Below are 17500 nucleotides of genomic sequence, written 5' to 3'. Positions count from 1 at the left end.
AGTGGAGTGGAAATGGTGGTGGTAGTGGTAGCATTGGCGTTGGTGGAAGTGGTGGTGAAAGTGGAGGAGGAAGTGAGTTGTGGTGGTGATTATGGTTGTGGTGGTGATAGGAGTGTTGTTGGTGGAGGAGTCAGTGGTGGTGAGGGAGATGTTGGTGGAGGAGTCAGTGGTGGTGAGGGAGATGTTGGTGGAGAATGGAGTGATTGAGTGGAGTGATACATGGAAGGGAGTGGGTGGGAGATGGGGAGGTTAGGGAGTGTTTATGTGTGCATTATATTTTTCAGAGCTGGGCGCGTTTCTTGGTGCGTTCCTATATGCGTTCCTCGTTGTTCTGAACAAAGTCATGCTAGTCAGAACACAGAGGAATGCACCTAGGAACGCGCCCAGCTCATCTTTTTCTGCATGAAGAGTAGCCGATTAAATTAAGAGGCTTTGCTGTGGACGTGCTGTGGCTTGCTGCATTGCTTTTGACCCAGGGTAGTGGGAGAGATGCAGGGATGAACCGTTATCCAGGAGGAGCCAAGATATGAGAGTGGGAGGGAGGGAGGGGTGGTGAATGGGAGTGGGTTATGTTGGGGATGAAGTGGGTGGGAGTGGAATTATGCCTTTTGATTTTGGCTGCCCCCTTGTAAAGGGGAAAAAGCCCCGGGTATATGTATGTTTTTTTCAGGTAACTACAGAGAAAAATCGGAAGGAAACAGTAAGTTCCAAGCGCTTTCGTGTTATTCACATCTTCAGGTGAATACAATGTGAATGGCACGAAAGCGCTTGGGTATTTCTGTCTCCCTCCGATTTCCTTTGTTGCAATTTTTTTTGTAGATCACATGTGTTTTTAGTGATCATTCTGCACATGTATGTATGTGTGTATGTATCAATGAAGTTGGTGGAAGTGGTGATGGAAGTGGTGGTAGTGGTGGAGGAAGAGGAGGAGGAGGAGGATGTGGAGGTATATTAGTGTAAATAACGAGGTCTTGTCCTCAATGCTGCTGCTATGGTAGGATCAATCTCATAATTATTTAACGATGTTGTCGAAAAGCTTCGCGTTGATGGCGTGTATGTATATGTACGTGTATGTGCGTGTGTATGTACGTTTGTGTGTACGGGTACTTGTGTATATGTATGTGCGTAGTGTATTCGTGTATGTATGTGTATGTACCTGTGCGTGTGTGTGTATACGTGGACGTGTGTATGTACGTATGTACGTGCACGTGTATATATACGTTTGTGTATACATGAACTTGTGTATGTATGCGTGCGTACGTATGTACGTCTACGTATGTACGTTTGTATGTACGTGTACTATATGCATGTGTACATGTGTGTGTGTAAATGTGTGTGTGTGTACGCGCCCGGGAAAATTCGAGATAAATATTTTCGTAGAAATTAACATGCCAAGGAAATCTTTAAAAATGTCTTAACACACAGTACTGAAGAAAAGCTCCTTAAAAGACTTGATGGAGACAATATACTTGAGTGGTTGCTGGATGAGGAGGAGGAGGAGGAGGAGAGGGTGAGGAGGAGGAGGAGGAAGAGGAGGAGGAGGAAGAGGAGGAGGAGAGGGTGAGGAGGAGGAGGAGGAGAGGGTGAGTAGGAGGAGGAGAAGAGGAGGAGGGGAGGAGGAGGGAGGAGGGAAGAAGAGTGTGAGGGGAAAGAGGCGCTAGTTTTTCAAATTGAATAAAAAAAGAAAAGAAAATACAGAAAGGGATGAAGATGGTGAGGGAGGAAGAAAGGAAGGTAAAGAGATACAAGAAGAGATAAAGAGTGAAAGAGAGAGAGAGAGAGAGAGAGAGAGAGAGAGAGAGGAAGAAGAAAGAGGGAAAGGGGAAGAGAGATAGGGGAAGAATAAATAGAGGGAGAGAGATAGGAAGATGAAGGGAAAGAGGAAGAGAGATATAGAGTAATAGGAAGAGAGAGAAAGGAAGAGAGAGAGAGAGAGAGAGAGAGAGGGCAAAGTTCCAGTCATGCTATCACGACTCAAGTGGGTTCGTTTGAGTTTACAGTTTCTAACTTTTCGAATTTCCAAATGTCGTATCACCTCTGCGTCATATTGTGAGACGGCGAGTGACGAACTAAGTTAAACCTAGATTACGAATGTCAGACACATTGTTGAATTGTCCTTAGTGAAGTCTAGAATGCTCTAGGCGAAGTCGTCCCGTGGCTTTTTCAAAATACACAACATTTGACGAGAATTGTGATAGTGTGACTGGGGCTTAAGAGGAAGAGAGAGAGAGAGAGAGAGAGAGAGAGAGAGAGAGAGAGAGAGAGAGAGAGAGAGAGAGAGAGAGAGAGAGAGGAAGAGAGAGGGGGGAGGAGAGGGAGGGAGATGGAAAGAGAGATTGAGGAGGATGAGGAGGAAGGGGAGGAAGAAGAGTTGGACGAGAAGGGAGAGGATGAAGAAGAGTTGGAGGAAGAGGAAGTGAAGGAAGAGGAGGAAGAAGAGAATTCGAAACACCCAGGAAGCAGATATGCATATTTATAAATTTTTTCTAATTGTCTCGTCTTGTCTTTTTTTTTATTTTTTTTTCCATTATTCTATTTCAAAAAGCAATCTAGGTTAAACTAGGTTAGGATAGGTTAAGTTAATTTAACATGAGCTTAGATTGGCTTGGCATATCACAGAAAGTTGAACAAAAAATATTCTCAATATAAAGTTTCAGGGCTCTTTCGATAAAAATTTAGATAGGAAAAAAAAAAACGAAAAAAAAAATCAAAATAAATCTTTAGTTCGTTCACGAATTCGTCTAACAGCGAATGTGCTTGGGGAGTTGAAAAGAGAAAAAAAACCACAGAGGCGGCTGCGGGCGGACGGTAGCGTTGGGGCGGGCGGCGGCTGGCGGTAGCGAGCGGCAGCGTATTTTGCATAAGGGCGTTAGTAATTAGGTTGTCAAGCTGAAAACGCTATTACGTCAAGAGCCCAGGCCGCTCTCAGGCAAGATCTATTTTGGCGCCGAAATTTTTGGATCATCTCACCTCCTCCTTCCTTCCTCCTTCCTTCCTCCCTCCGCCTTCCCCCTTCTTCTTCCTTTTTCCTCCTTCCTCCTCCTTACTCCTCTTCCTTCTCCCTTCCTCTCCTTTCTCTCTCCTTCCTCCTCCTTCCTCCTCTCTCCTCCTCCTTCCTCCGCCTTCCCCCTTCTTCTTCCTTTTTTCTCCTTCCTCATCCTTACTCCTCTTCCTTCTCACTTCCTCTCCTTTCTCTCTCCTTCCTCCTCCCTCCTCCTTCCTCCTCTATCCTCCTCCTTCCTTCCTTTCCCGTCTTCCTCCACCTTCCACCTTCTCCTCCCTTCCTCGTCTTTCTTCCTCTTCTTTCTTACTTCTCTATTATCCTTATTCCCTCTTCCTTACTTCCTCCTCCTTCCTCCTCCTCCCTTCCTTGCCTTTCTTCCTATTCTTACTACTCTATTTTCCTTCTTCCCTTCTCCTTCTTCCTCTTTATTCCCCCCTTCCTCCTCCTTCCCCGTCCTTCTTTCTTCTTCTCTATTTTCATTTTTTTCATCTTTCTTCTTTCTTCTTTCTTCTTCCTACTCTCTTCTTTCTTCATCCTTCTTGTTTTATCTTTGTACTTCCTCCGTTCTTATTCTTCTTTCTTCTTCATTTTCTTCCTTCGTTGTCTACCTCCTTTGAAATTTCCTCTTCCTATTTTTCTTCATTCTTCTTCCTTCTCTTGACATTTTCTTCTTTATTCCCTCCTCCTCCTTTCTTCATTTTATATCTTCCTGTTTTCTTTCCCTTCCCCATTTTTCTCCTTTTATTTCGTTCTATCTTCCTGTTATTCCTCCTTTCCTCCTCTTCCTCTCTCTTCTTTCATTTCATTCCTTCTTCTTTATCCCTTCATTCATTTTATTCCTTTTTCTCTTTTCTTTATCTTTCGTCATCTTTCATTTTTTCTCGTCTTTCGTTTCATTCCTTCCTTCCTTCTTCTTCCTTCCTCCTTCTTCTGCCTTCGTTTTTCGTCTTCCTTCCTTCTACCTAGGTCGGGTTTATACACTCACGCGTGTATAGCGTTGAATTTACAGTCTGTCATTGTGTTTATTTTATTTTATTTTATTTATTTTTTCATTTCGACTTGAATGTTTAAAGAAGGCTTGCAATACTCGGCTCTTTTTGTGTCATTCAAGTCAATTCACCTTTTGCAAGAATAAAGAATTCTCATTCACACTCGTCATGTTAATCATTTTGAGAATACTAGAGGACTGGAAATGAACCTGAAATATTAAAAAAAAAAAATTATAATTTAATTTTTTCTGCTTGAGCGCTTTTGTTTGTCATTCCAAAATTTTTGACAAAAAAGAAGAAAAACGTTAAGTATATTAATATTCGTGTTTGGATTGTAATTCTGAACAAAGAAGACTACTTCAGGTATGCCAAAAACGTGTCTGAGGTTGGATAAAAAAAAAAAAAAAAACATAAAATGAAATTTTATGAAAAATGAGCTATACAATATGAATCACAAGAGGACTTGGGTTTCAGGCACTGAAATCGGGCTTTCAGGGAAATTTACGAATGATTTCAGAGTTCATATGTCGTTAGTTTTGATGAAAATATAAAATATAATTGATTACTATCATAATGTAGTTAAAAATATGTTTAATGATATTTTCTATCTCTGAAATTCAGTCATTGTAATTCAGTTTGTGGTACGTTTTGTGTTTGTTTTTCTAGAATCAAAATTTATATCATAATCTTGCTAAAAGTGTAGTTGAAGTATAACAATTGAAGCCTTTTGGTGTATAGATACATAGTTAACCTAAAGTTTGTTTTAAATAAAATCTGAAATTAATTCCAATGTAAAAATGTACATAATGGTTTATTTATTACTAAAAGAACAATATAAGGGTTGATTATAGTATAACATTAAATACTTTTTATACATTCTGCAGACATAATATATGATTTGCTAGTTATGAATAAAAAATATTGTAAATATTACAGAAACGTGACAAGAAACGTTTTAATCAATTAGGAGACAAAACAGCCTTTTTATAATTTATTTTGTTTAGAATTCTTAATAAGAATGTGCTTTTATTCATAAGAACATATATTTGCTTTGAATATTTGAAAAAATAAGATAAAATAAAGCTTTGTCCCTTTATTCCATACAATGGTCAGAGTGATGGTATTCTTTTCCATCATAACTAGGTCGAAAGCTAAGAAATATATAGAAAATGTAAGAATATTTGCGTCTATTTGTTTGTATCTATTACTTTTTAAGTGAAGATTCATGTTATAATAACGTACAAATCTATACACTAGAAATTTCATTTAGAAAAAGTAATATTTCAAACACTAGTGGACGTTTTCACATAATTATTCTAAGTTACTAAAAGGTCAGCTTTAACTCAAATGTCTTTTATTTTACATACATATACATATATATATGTATATATATATATATATATACATACATATATATATACATATATATATATATATATATATATATATGTAAATATTATGTATATATATATATATATATGTATACATACATACACACTGGTAGAGTAATCGGAAGAGTGGTTTCACATTCGCTTAGTTCTTGGTTCGAATCCCGCACTTCTCCGATTCCCAGCAGTATCTTTTGCTTGCCCCAACAGTCCCCGATGCCTATATACATAGGGCAAAGGTGACTGCTTCGGCCACAGCTACTCACTTTTTCTCCCCGCCTTCTTTGAACGTAAAAAAAAAAAAAAATAAAGTTCTCGGGCAAAGAGACATAGACATGACGTGACGTCATAAATCATAGTCGGTGCGTAATGTCCATCTTCCTATAAAAAGTGTAGCTTCATAAAGTTATTAATATATTAGGCGTATATTCTACATTTTTTTTTACGTAAACATATAATTGATAATAAAACATGAATTCGTGTTTTATATTCTGTAAGAATCTTTGTACTTGTGCAGACCATTTCGTGTCCGTGAACGTTTTGCATTAAAACGTTTCCCAGGTAGGCACTGTACAGAGAAGGAACCAACCAGAGTATCACCGTTACTCCAAAGTATAAAATAAATAAAATAAATAAATAAATAAATAGATAAATAGATAAATATATGAATAGCCAATTTATAGAACCACAGTTATTTTGATTTGTCACTACTTTTGTTAGCTGTGCAGTCTTATCTGCTTTTGAAAATATCAATAGTTTGCACGAACAATGAGCGATTCATACTTCATATGCTGATACAATAGGATTATCAGTATTAATATCTATATCTCCATATATGTATGATACATGCGTGCGTGCGCGTGTGTGCACGCGCGTGTTTGATTATTCTATGTTTGTTAGTACAAATATGAATATTTGTACGAATAATGAACACGTTTCCCATGCCGGCATACCAAAGTTCAGCCATCGTGACAGCAAATTGGGTCATGCATAACTTGAATTTTTTGCTTTAAACTTCACTTCTTTGTTTACGTTGTTGTTCATATCACATGATAGGAGTACATGTATATGTTTTATTCTCTGTAACCTTATGAAAGTGGTTTATAACATAGGACTGTTAACTAAACCTGTTTTGAGCAAAATGTATGTTTGAGTGTAATTGACTCTAACCCTTTTTAATTATGAGGAATGATTTAGTCATTAATAAAACCGCCTGGCGGCAACAGTTATAACTAGTGACGTACATGCGTACATACATATATACGTATAAACATGCGTACACACACACACACACACACGCACACACACACACACACACACACACACACACACACACACACACACACACACACACATATATATATATATATATGTATATATATATGTATATATATATGTATATATAATATACATATGTATATATAATATACATATATATGTATATATCAAAAGATCTTTCCTCCTTATTGGAGGGGTGGCCCAGGAAAAGCATATATCCATCCTACATCCATCCTACATTCATCCCACATCCTTCCCACATCCTTCCCACATCCTTCCCACATCCTTCCCACATCCTTCCTACACCCATTCAAATATCCATTCCTTGGCCGTCCTATCTTAACACTTTTTAGATGGCAGAGGTGTGGGGAGCGAACTTGAGGGGACGACCGAGGATGCGATGGATGGATTGGGTGAATGGGGTGATGAGCAAGAGGGGAATGTCTGTTGAGCAAAGAAGGGAGAAGGCAGGAGAGTGGAGAGTGATTGTGGATAGAGGATACTGTTATGAAAAGAAGGGGGGTCAGGGGTGTTTGTGTGTGAATGATATTTTGACGCAGCCCGAAGATATTTCTACCCGTCTTCTCTTTTTCTGTATGAGGGGACGAAGAGGGGGGTCGTCGATTAAGTGAAGCGGCCTTGCTGTCAATGTTCTATGTCTTGCTGCATTGCTTCTGACCCAGGCAGTGGACGGGATACAGGGGTGACCCGTCATCCAGGAGGAGCTAAGATGAAAGGGGGGGGGGAGGGAATGGGGGGATGGGAGTAAAATGGGTGGGAATGGATAAGTGTATTTTGATTTGGCTACCTCCCATATAAGGGGGAAAAATCCTGATATAATGATAGAATAGTAATTAATGGATTTATTTTATATCGACGAGTCCTTGGGTAATTTGGCTTTCCTTTTGCTTTTCTTGAGAAAAGATTTGTTTACACAATTTTTTTCTTATTATATCGTTCGTTTTCACATTGGAGTGTTCTTACTTTGAAATGATTATGGAGAAATCATCTTCAAGGCGCAAGTTTTGAATCATATTTTTCTTTAAATTTTGGTCTAATATTGGTATAATTAATGTTTTACCGAAAATAATTGAAATGTGCATTTGTAAAGGGAGAATGATTTAATGATTATGTATATATTTTTTCCGATATACCCTCATAGTACTTGTAAAGGTATTGATAATATGATATTGATGGCTAATAGATAATGTTTTGAGGTAAAAGAAAAATTAACTTTCAAACAGAATATTCGATAAGGCTAGCTGTATCCTCGTATACATGAAAGGTTTTACTGTGTCTGTGTGTCTGAATGTGTGTCTGAGTGTGTGTGTGTGTGTGTGTGTGTGTGTGTGTGTGTGTGTGTGTGTGTGTGTGTGTGTGTGTGTGTATGTAATGTGTTTGTGTGTGTGTTTTTTTGTAGATATATGCGTGTTTGTGACTGTTTTGTGTATGTATTTTCATGTGTGCATTACCTATATGGATGTATAATTGTAATGTACAGGAACGGAGCAACGCTCGTGGGGTCCTGTCTGTTACTCTCCAGTTTCATACCTGAATGTTTGTGTGTAGTTTTGTGTGTGTGTATGCGTGTGTGTGTGTGTGTGTGTGTGTGTGTGTGTGTGTGTGTGTGTGTGTGTGTGTGCACGTAATCTTTACACTGTATTATTGCACACACGTATGTGAAGCCGACCAAAGGTCAATAAATGGCAATATCGAGATAGTATAGAAGAGAGAAAAAAAGATATATATATATATATATATAATATATATATATATATATATATATATATATATATATATATATATATATAATATATATATATATATAGACATACATAAAGTGACGGAATAGATTTCCAGATCCTTCCATTAAAGAAAACATTGTGATGGGTTCATGGAAAAGGTTTGTAAAAAAAAATATATATATATATATATATATATATAGAAGTGATCTCTTATTCTTAGGAATTACAACAGGATTCATACAGTTTACTATATAAAAAAGCAGTATCCATAAAAATAGTGAGATTTCAAATATGAATCGGTGCGATAGCAATAACATATTTCTCTTTTTTTTTCAAAATATATATATATTTTTTTTTCATAAATAAAAAAGTATATAGTTTCCAGGCCAGTCCTGTATGTGCTCATAAGAGTACAAAGACAAGTACCAAACAATCCTCATTACCTTTACTATTATTTTAGCCACGTCAGCAGAATTAGCCAAATTAGCCAAATTAGGCAACACCACACATATAATCCCAAATCACACACACTGTATCGTTGGCATAACACTTCCAACGCTCGAAATGTGGGCTGTAATATGTGATATGTAATAATCGTGTTAACTGTGTTATTCCAATGATCACTGTATACACAGGAAGTGTACAGGCCAGGGAAACTAAGTTGAACCTTTCACATTTTACATAATTATCACTTAAATGGTTTATATCAGTTAATGGCTTGTTTGGAGTTAACTGTGTCGTGCTCTATTATAAAATGTGGACTTAATGTCGTTTCCCGTCATTTTAGAGTTCAGGTTAGAAAATATGTCGGATAAAGGGAAATGTTAATATGGCAACAGGTCACAAGAGTACATTTGCATACAAGAATACATACATACATTCTTATATACATACTCATAAATACTCACATTCCTTATATACATGTACAATACATCCATGCACTTAACGTACATACGTACATAGACACATACAAACATGCATACAAACATACATAAATATAAACATACTTGCATACATACATACATACATACATACATACATACATATATACATAAATGCATACATATATACATACGTACATACATACTATACATCCATACAAACACACATACATAAGAACATCTATTATATACATACCCATATACACTATGAACATATACACCAAAAGTATACATGCATGCATGCTTATACACATATAAGCATACATTCATACATGCATATATACATACCCACCTACATACATACAATATATATACATACCCACAGACATACATATAATACATATACATAGGTGCGTGCATAAACATATACCTACACATATACACATGTACATACTTATATACATACCCACCTACATACATATATATACATACATACCAACAGACATACATATAATACATATACATAGGTACGTGCATAAACATATACATACACATATACACATGTACATACATATATACATACCCACCTACATACATATATATATATATATATATATATATATATATATATATATATATATATATATACACATACCCACAGACATACATATAATACATATACATAGGTACCTGCATAAACATATACCTACACATATACACATGGACATACATATATACATACATACATTTAGAGGGATGTCCTCTCATCCGGCAGCTTTCCCTTTGTCTGGCGAACGTAGGATGTGGGATTGTGGATATGGAGTATCCTAATATAAGGGAACCGCAACTCTCAGCGCCCTCCACGTCCCTGGGGATTCCGTTTAAGAATCAAGGGGATTTCTCTCTCTTTTTATCTCTCTTTCACTCTCTCTGTCTCTCTCTCTCTCTCTTTCTCTCTCTCTCTCTCTCTCTCTCTCTCTCTCTCTCTCTCTCTCTCTCTCTCTCTCTCTCTCTCTCTCTCTCTGTCTCTCTCTCTCTCTCTCTCTCTCTCTCACACACACACACACACACACACACACACACACACACACACACACACACACACACACTTAGTATAATGATAATAATCATATCATAATGATGGTATAATAATGATAACAGTAATGATTATGTTATCTCTCTCCACATCAATATAATGATAATCATAATCAAGATGATATACTGATAGCAGTAATGATTACAATATTATATCGATGATAAGTAAAGATAAACAACGAGTTTCCGATAATCTGTATTCTTCGTCCCTTACGACCCTTGTTTAGCATTCCGTCCCTCGAACACTGTCATCGATCGAATTAGACCGAAACTGGTCATCCCAAGAGAAAAGGGATGTGGGGTTAGAAGACTCGAACCTTGAAAAAAATCGCCCCATGGCAGCCAACGATAACTATGGTATTCAGATTACTCCTGTCACGCGACGCAGCACAGGGCAAAGGCAAATTTCCTGTTGCTGAAATGAAATATAGTGGGAACTTCTCTTTCACGCAAGATGTTCAGGTAGTACATCTAGAAGAATTTAAACTGAAAGAAAAGTTCAAACTCTACTTCAATTCAACAATACGAAATCTGACTTTGCTCTGTGCTGCGTCGCCTGTGTCGCCTGCGTCACCTGCGTCTCAGTTTGCACTTAGGCTCAGAGTGGATCACGTGACAGGGGTAATCTGGATACTTCAATTCAGCAACAGGAAGTTTGCCTTTGTACTGCGTCGCCTGTGTCGCCTGCGTCTCATGCGTCGCCTGCGTCACCTGCGTCACCTGTGTCACCTGCGTCACCTGTGTCGCCTACGTCACCTGCGTCACCTGTGTCGCCTACGTCACCTGCGTTTTAGTTTGTGCCTAGGCTTAGCCTGTGCTGAGGCCAGCGCGGACACCTTTAGGCTAGGCATTTGTTTAGATAGCAATTCGATATTTCCTCCCCCAACTCTTCTCCTACTCCTCCCCCACTCACTCCATTCAGCTCAGAGAGTGGTACCTCATCAAAGGTCCAATCATTCAAAGAGCACAAAGAGAGAGGGCTGTAATTAACTGACTAGGGAGCGGTTTATTGAAGCGCTGGTGATAAAAGAGTAAATCCCTAATTAGTAGGGAGGTGAACTTTGGCCGTTCAGGGTGAGTGAAGTGGGGAGGGGGGTCTTTGAATAAAATCGTCTGACGGCAGCTGGGATGAGACTTACGATGGGTGATAGTAGTTCCAGTGAAGTCGAGGGATTTTTTTCTCGAATTTATTAGTTTTGACATTCATTGACATTGCTTATTCGAACTTATTTTCATTTATCTAATTATTATCAATTTTAATATTATTTTGTTCATTTATTCAATTTTAATTTAATTTATTAGTTTATTTATTTTTATTTATTTATTTATCTATTTTTAATTTTTTTATTTATTTATTTCTAATTTATTTATTTACCTATTTATTTTTTATCTATTGAGAAATGTGGAAGGTGAGTTATTCTTTGCTAGGTGGTGGACTTGATGGGAGTAGAATGGATGGGAGTGGAATAAGTGGGAGAAATAGATGGAATTGCGTACGTGCCTTTTGACTTAGCTACCTCCCATATAAAGGGAAAAAACCTGCGGTATATAGTTCTATCTTATTTATTTTTATTCTTTACTTTATTTTAACTTTAGTTTATTTTCTTCTATTTTTGTGAATCAAATTTCATCGTGGTTACTGTGTTGCCATTATTTTCTGTGGAGAATATAGCCAAGCAAATGCTTGGAAATTTCATCCAAACAAGTTCCCTACAAACCTTTAGAACGATACAGTTCGAAAATTATCAAAGCAAAATCTATAAACTGTATTTATGTATCAAAGGAATTGATGTACTATCCAGTCGGGGAACATGCTCAGTTTGTTGTTTTTATCTCTCTCTCTCCCTCTCCCCCCCTCTCGCTCTTTATATATATATATATATATATATATATATATATATATATAATATAAATAATAGTGTGTGTGTTTGCTTATATATGTTTTCCTGAATCCAAGACCACAATTATTTGCAAATTGATATCCTATCATAAGTGCTTATCACATCAAAAGATTGACTATATATATTTAAAGGATTGGCACAATAAAATAATTGGTCATTGAATTGTTTTGATATATATATACATATATATAATATATATATATATATAATATATATATGTAATATATATAATATATAATATAAATATATATATATAATATATATAATGAAACGTTTCATTACATAGTTGTAATCAAAGTAAATGCTCGTAATTGAATAAAATCACACGGTAGGAGCCACTTAAAGGTCGAAATACCATCCGATAAGTAAAGGCTAACGCCAATTGAATAGGTGATGCGTTCTATTAACACTGGTTAGTCGATAACAATCTAGTATATTCTGTTATTATGACATAAAAGAAATTAATTGTACGTTATCGCTATTGTTGGGCCTAATTATAGTATGTAATTAGTTGTGAATTTTTAAGGGAGAGAGGAGTAAAAATTCGTCAAATGTATAGGCTATCATGGCTGTTTGTTTTAGCTGTGCACTATGTTTTCAATTTATTCGCTCTTTATCTAAATATATATTTCTATTTCTTTTAATTAGCTTAATTATCTGTTTCTCATTCTCTATAGCTGTTGCTCCGTCTTGCTATACATATTTAAATTTTTCTTCTTTATATTTTACTTAGCCTAGTTGTATCTATCTATCTATCTCCTGCTCTTGCTCTCCATATCTATCCAATTTTTTTTTCTTTTACTTACGCTAGCTCTCTCTCTCTCTCTCTCTCTCTCTCTCTCTCTCTCTCTCTCTCTCTCTCTCTCTCTCTCTCTCTCCTCTCTCTCTCTCTCTCTCCTCTCGCTCTTCTCTCTCCCACTCTCTCCTCTCTCCTTTTCTCCCTTTCTCCATCTCTGCCCGCCCTCTCTCCATCTCTGCCCCCCTTCTCTCTTTCTGTCCGTCTATCTCTCTCTCTCTCTCTCTCTCTCTCTCTCTCTCTCTCTCTCTCTCTCTCTCTCTCTCTCTCTCTCTCTCTCTCTCTCTCTCTCTCTCTCCTCTCTCCCACTCTCTCCTCTCTCCCTTTCTCCCTCTCTGTCTCTCTCTGTCCCTCTCTGTCCCTCTCTTTTTCTCTCTGTCCCTCTCTGTTTCTCTCTATCCCTCTCTGGTCTTCTCTGTTCTTCTCTGTCCCTCTCTGCCACCCCTCTCTGCCACCCCTCTCTCTCTCTCTCTCTCTCTCTCTCCCTCTCTCTCTCTCTCTCTCTCTCTCTCTCTCTCTCTCTCTCTCTCTCTTCTTCTCTCTCTCTCTCTCTCTTCTTCTCTCTCTCTTCTCTCTTCTTCTCTCTCTCTCTCTCTCTCTCTTCTCTCTCTCTCTCTCTCTCTTCTCTTCTCTCTCTCTCTTCTCTCTCTCTCTCTCTCTCTCTCTCTCTCTCTCTCTCTCTCTCTCTCTCTCTCTCTCTCTCTCTCTCTCTCTCTCTCTCTCTCTCTCTCTCTCTCTCTCTCTCTCTCTCTCTCTCTCACTCTGGATGATTCTCTATGTATATTTTTCTTCTTTTTATTTTACTTAGAATAATTTTCTGTCTTTTTTTTCTTTACTGTAGCTTCGTTTCTTTTCTATTTGATTATTTTCATTTAATTTTTTGTTTGCCTAATTTCTACTTCTTCCCCCGTTTGCCGACAGGCCATAACCTAAAATATACAAAAAATCACACATCAAAATGAAAATATCCAAATGGTCCTATAATTGAGTAAAAAAATAAGTAATCAAAGTCATGGAATCATGTCAAGTTGGATAAAAGAATATAAATGTACTACGCTCCATCACCACAATTGCAAATTTATTTCGTTCACTGACAATGTGTCAATCTACTTATACACACACACACACACACACACACACACACACACACACACACACACACACACACACACACACACACACACACACACACACACACACACACATACACACATACACACACATACACACACACACACACACACACACACACACACGCGCGCACACACACACAAGACACACACCACATCACCACATCATGTGCTTCATCACAGGCTGGGCGTTGATTGCAAAGGAAGACCCCAAGAATCTGGTCGTTTTCTTGTATGTAATACATATTGAAATATATTCACATGGGTTTAAAGACTGTGTCTCGCATAAGATATGCATATATTCATAAATGACTGCATGTATGAATCGTTAATTTGCACAGCTAATCCGTGTTTACTTAACTGTGCTCGACTCAGAAGTTTGATACTAACATGAATGTATTCCTCTAATATACTCAGACATTTCATCTTCTGAAGTGGTATTATGTATAATGTTACATCGTCCTCATCGTAATTAATGTGTTGTAATATCTGTTGGATGAAAATTTTTATTTAATTGTGGTTAAATATTTTTTTCGTGAGGTTTTTGTTTTTTGTTGCACTCGTTTGATTCGAATTGGTCTCGTGATTGCCACTTACCCTGGCTGTATATGTTTATAATGATAATAGTGAAAAGAATAGTAATGATAAGAGTAATAATGATGATAATAGTAATAATGAATATAAAATGTGGTAAAAAATATAATTAAAGGAAAAAAAAAAAGTTTTGGTGGAGATTGTGTCTACGGATCACACACGCCACGTTTCAAAACCTCACTGCATAATGAAGATAATGATTATAATGATGATAGTAATAACAATAGTAATAATGATAATGATTATATAGAAATGTGGTAAAAATAAGGACGGTGAAACGAGTTTGGTAGCGGGGTGGGGCGTCTACGGATAACACACGCCAATTTTCACTTTAAAACTAACCAGCTCGTCACCTTGACACCACACCTTAATATAAATAAACGCGAGATGAATAAAATCGCCTGGCGACAGTAAGAATACAAAAATGTTCAAAACTGCATTTTCACCACCAAAGTTAAAGCCAGGACGCAGCAAGTCAGAGGTTTCTGCGAACTTTGATATATATTCTTGTATTAGTCGGAATGAAAATGTTAATCATAACCGAAAATGGCAAGACGATTTCGAGATTAGAATGGGAAGAAAATACAAATAAGATTATAAATTAAATATATAAATAAAATAAATGAATAAGACAAAATAAAGTTAAACGAAGGAAGTAAAAAATAACGTTAACTAGAGAGAAACAAACCAAGGGGTACAAATAGACAAAGAGAGAAAAGAGAAGAATATATAAAGGAAGAGAGAGGAATATAGAGACTGGATGGGAGAAAAGAGAGTCTGGTAGAGAGAAAGTCAAATAAATGTCGAAAAATAAAAGGATGAAGGAAGGATGGAGGGGACGAAGAAATAGTGAGAAAGAGAAGAGGAGGAGGAGGAGAGGAAGAAGTAAGAAGATTAAGAGAGAGATGGAAGCAAATAGAAGAGGAGTGTTACGGACTAAATCTACACGAAGAGAAATCTTGAGAAATTTATGAAGAAAGAGCAAATATTTGGAGAATAAGAGAGAACGTGCGCAAGAAACTGTTAGAAAAAAAGAAGATAGAAAACCTGCTTTGATTCACGAAGTGGTCGGATTTGAAGGAATGGGAACGAAAAGATATGGTAACAGGATGAACAGATTAGAAACAAGAACTCTGCACAAAAGGACCTATTTATGAGTCGTCTAAAAACTGGAGAATAGACGATGAAAGTTCTTAAGATATATCTAAATATATTAGGAAATAAAATTATGGTTATTTTTCCATACAGTATTATAGAAGTTATGCACGAGTTACATTATGGTTCGTTATGTAAGATTATAAAATGTGCAAATCGCCAAAATGATAGTAAATATTATCTTTAACCAGTTTTACAATTCAAATGTTCATGAAGACTGATTTACATATGTTAATATATCCTTTGTGATAATTAACTATCTTTGTGAACCACGCGAAGTTCTAAAAATAAGAAACGTGTACAAGATGAATTTTAGTAATTTCGAATGGTATCCAAAAAGTCATGAATATTGTATTTAGATGATGTATTACGATATATCTTTTGAAATGATTGTATTTCTCTGGACTACGCAAGTTTATATGAAACTCCAGTACTTCTATAGATGAGGAGTTCTTCCAAGGGAGTTGGCGGGATGCAGGGATGACCCCTCATCCACGAGGAGCTAAAATGAGAGGGAGGAAGGGGTGGTGGATGGAAGTGGAATGGGTGGATGGGAGTGGAATGAGTGGGAATTGGGTATATGCCTTTTGACTTTGGCTACCTCGCTTGTATGGGTGAAAAAGCTCTTGGTATTTAGATTATTATTCAAAAATATATTCTGAATTGAATCAAAGTGCTTAACATTAGTAAGGAAGAGTTCCTATGAATAAAACTCTCCAAGTGTAACCCAATCTTCATGTTTGACCTTTGTGGGGTCAACTGAGACGGCATCATCGAAGGAATTTCTGATCACTTCATGACCTGACCTGACCTGATCTGAATAAATCATGACATCAGGTTCAACAAATGTCCTTAGAGTTGGTCGTGTGTGTGTGCGTGTGTATGTGTGCGCACGCGCACTTTGAAGATCAACAGTGGTCCGCAAAATGTTATATATAATATATATATATATATATATTATATATATATATATGTATGTATATATGTGTGTGTGTAATGAAACTTAAACCCACTCTCGGAGAAATATAAGCTGAGATACAGAGTAAACCGTATATTTCGATCGCTAGCTGTGGTCGAAATATACGGCTGAAGAGGACCACATGCTGGTCGAAATATACGGTTTACTCTCTATCTCACCTTATCTATCTCCGAGAGCAGGTTTCAATTTTATTTTACTCATGTGTTACATCTACGTTATTTGATATATATATACAGTATATATATGTGTATATATATATATATATATATATATGTATGTATGTATGTATGTATGCGTACGTAAAAAAACATATGTTCTGTTGGTTTCCATCGGGTGAATAAAACCGACAGACAAGATTCATAACATCCATGACCATAAATCGAGAAGGATTTGAACCACTTTACTTCTCATGGCGACCCCTTTCTCCCCCCCCCCATCGGGTAATAAAAATCGCCAGCTGACATTCAGCACCAAAGGAGACATAAACTTAGTTGTTGATAGCAGTGAACGAGTGAAATGTCTCTTTTCATATGCTTGTCGATTTTCTTATATTTTTCATTTGTTT

This window comes from Oratosquilla oratoria, chromosome 16, assembly GCF_046742065.1.
Source record: "Oratosquilla oratoria isolate Oo_2021 chromosome 16, ASM4674206v1, whole genome shotgun sequence".
Classification (NCBI taxonomy): Eukaryota; Metazoa; Arthropoda; class Malacostraca; order Stomatopoda; family Squillidae; genus Oratosquilla; species Oratosquilla oratoria.
Note: the sequence above shows the minus strand (reverse complement) of the source record.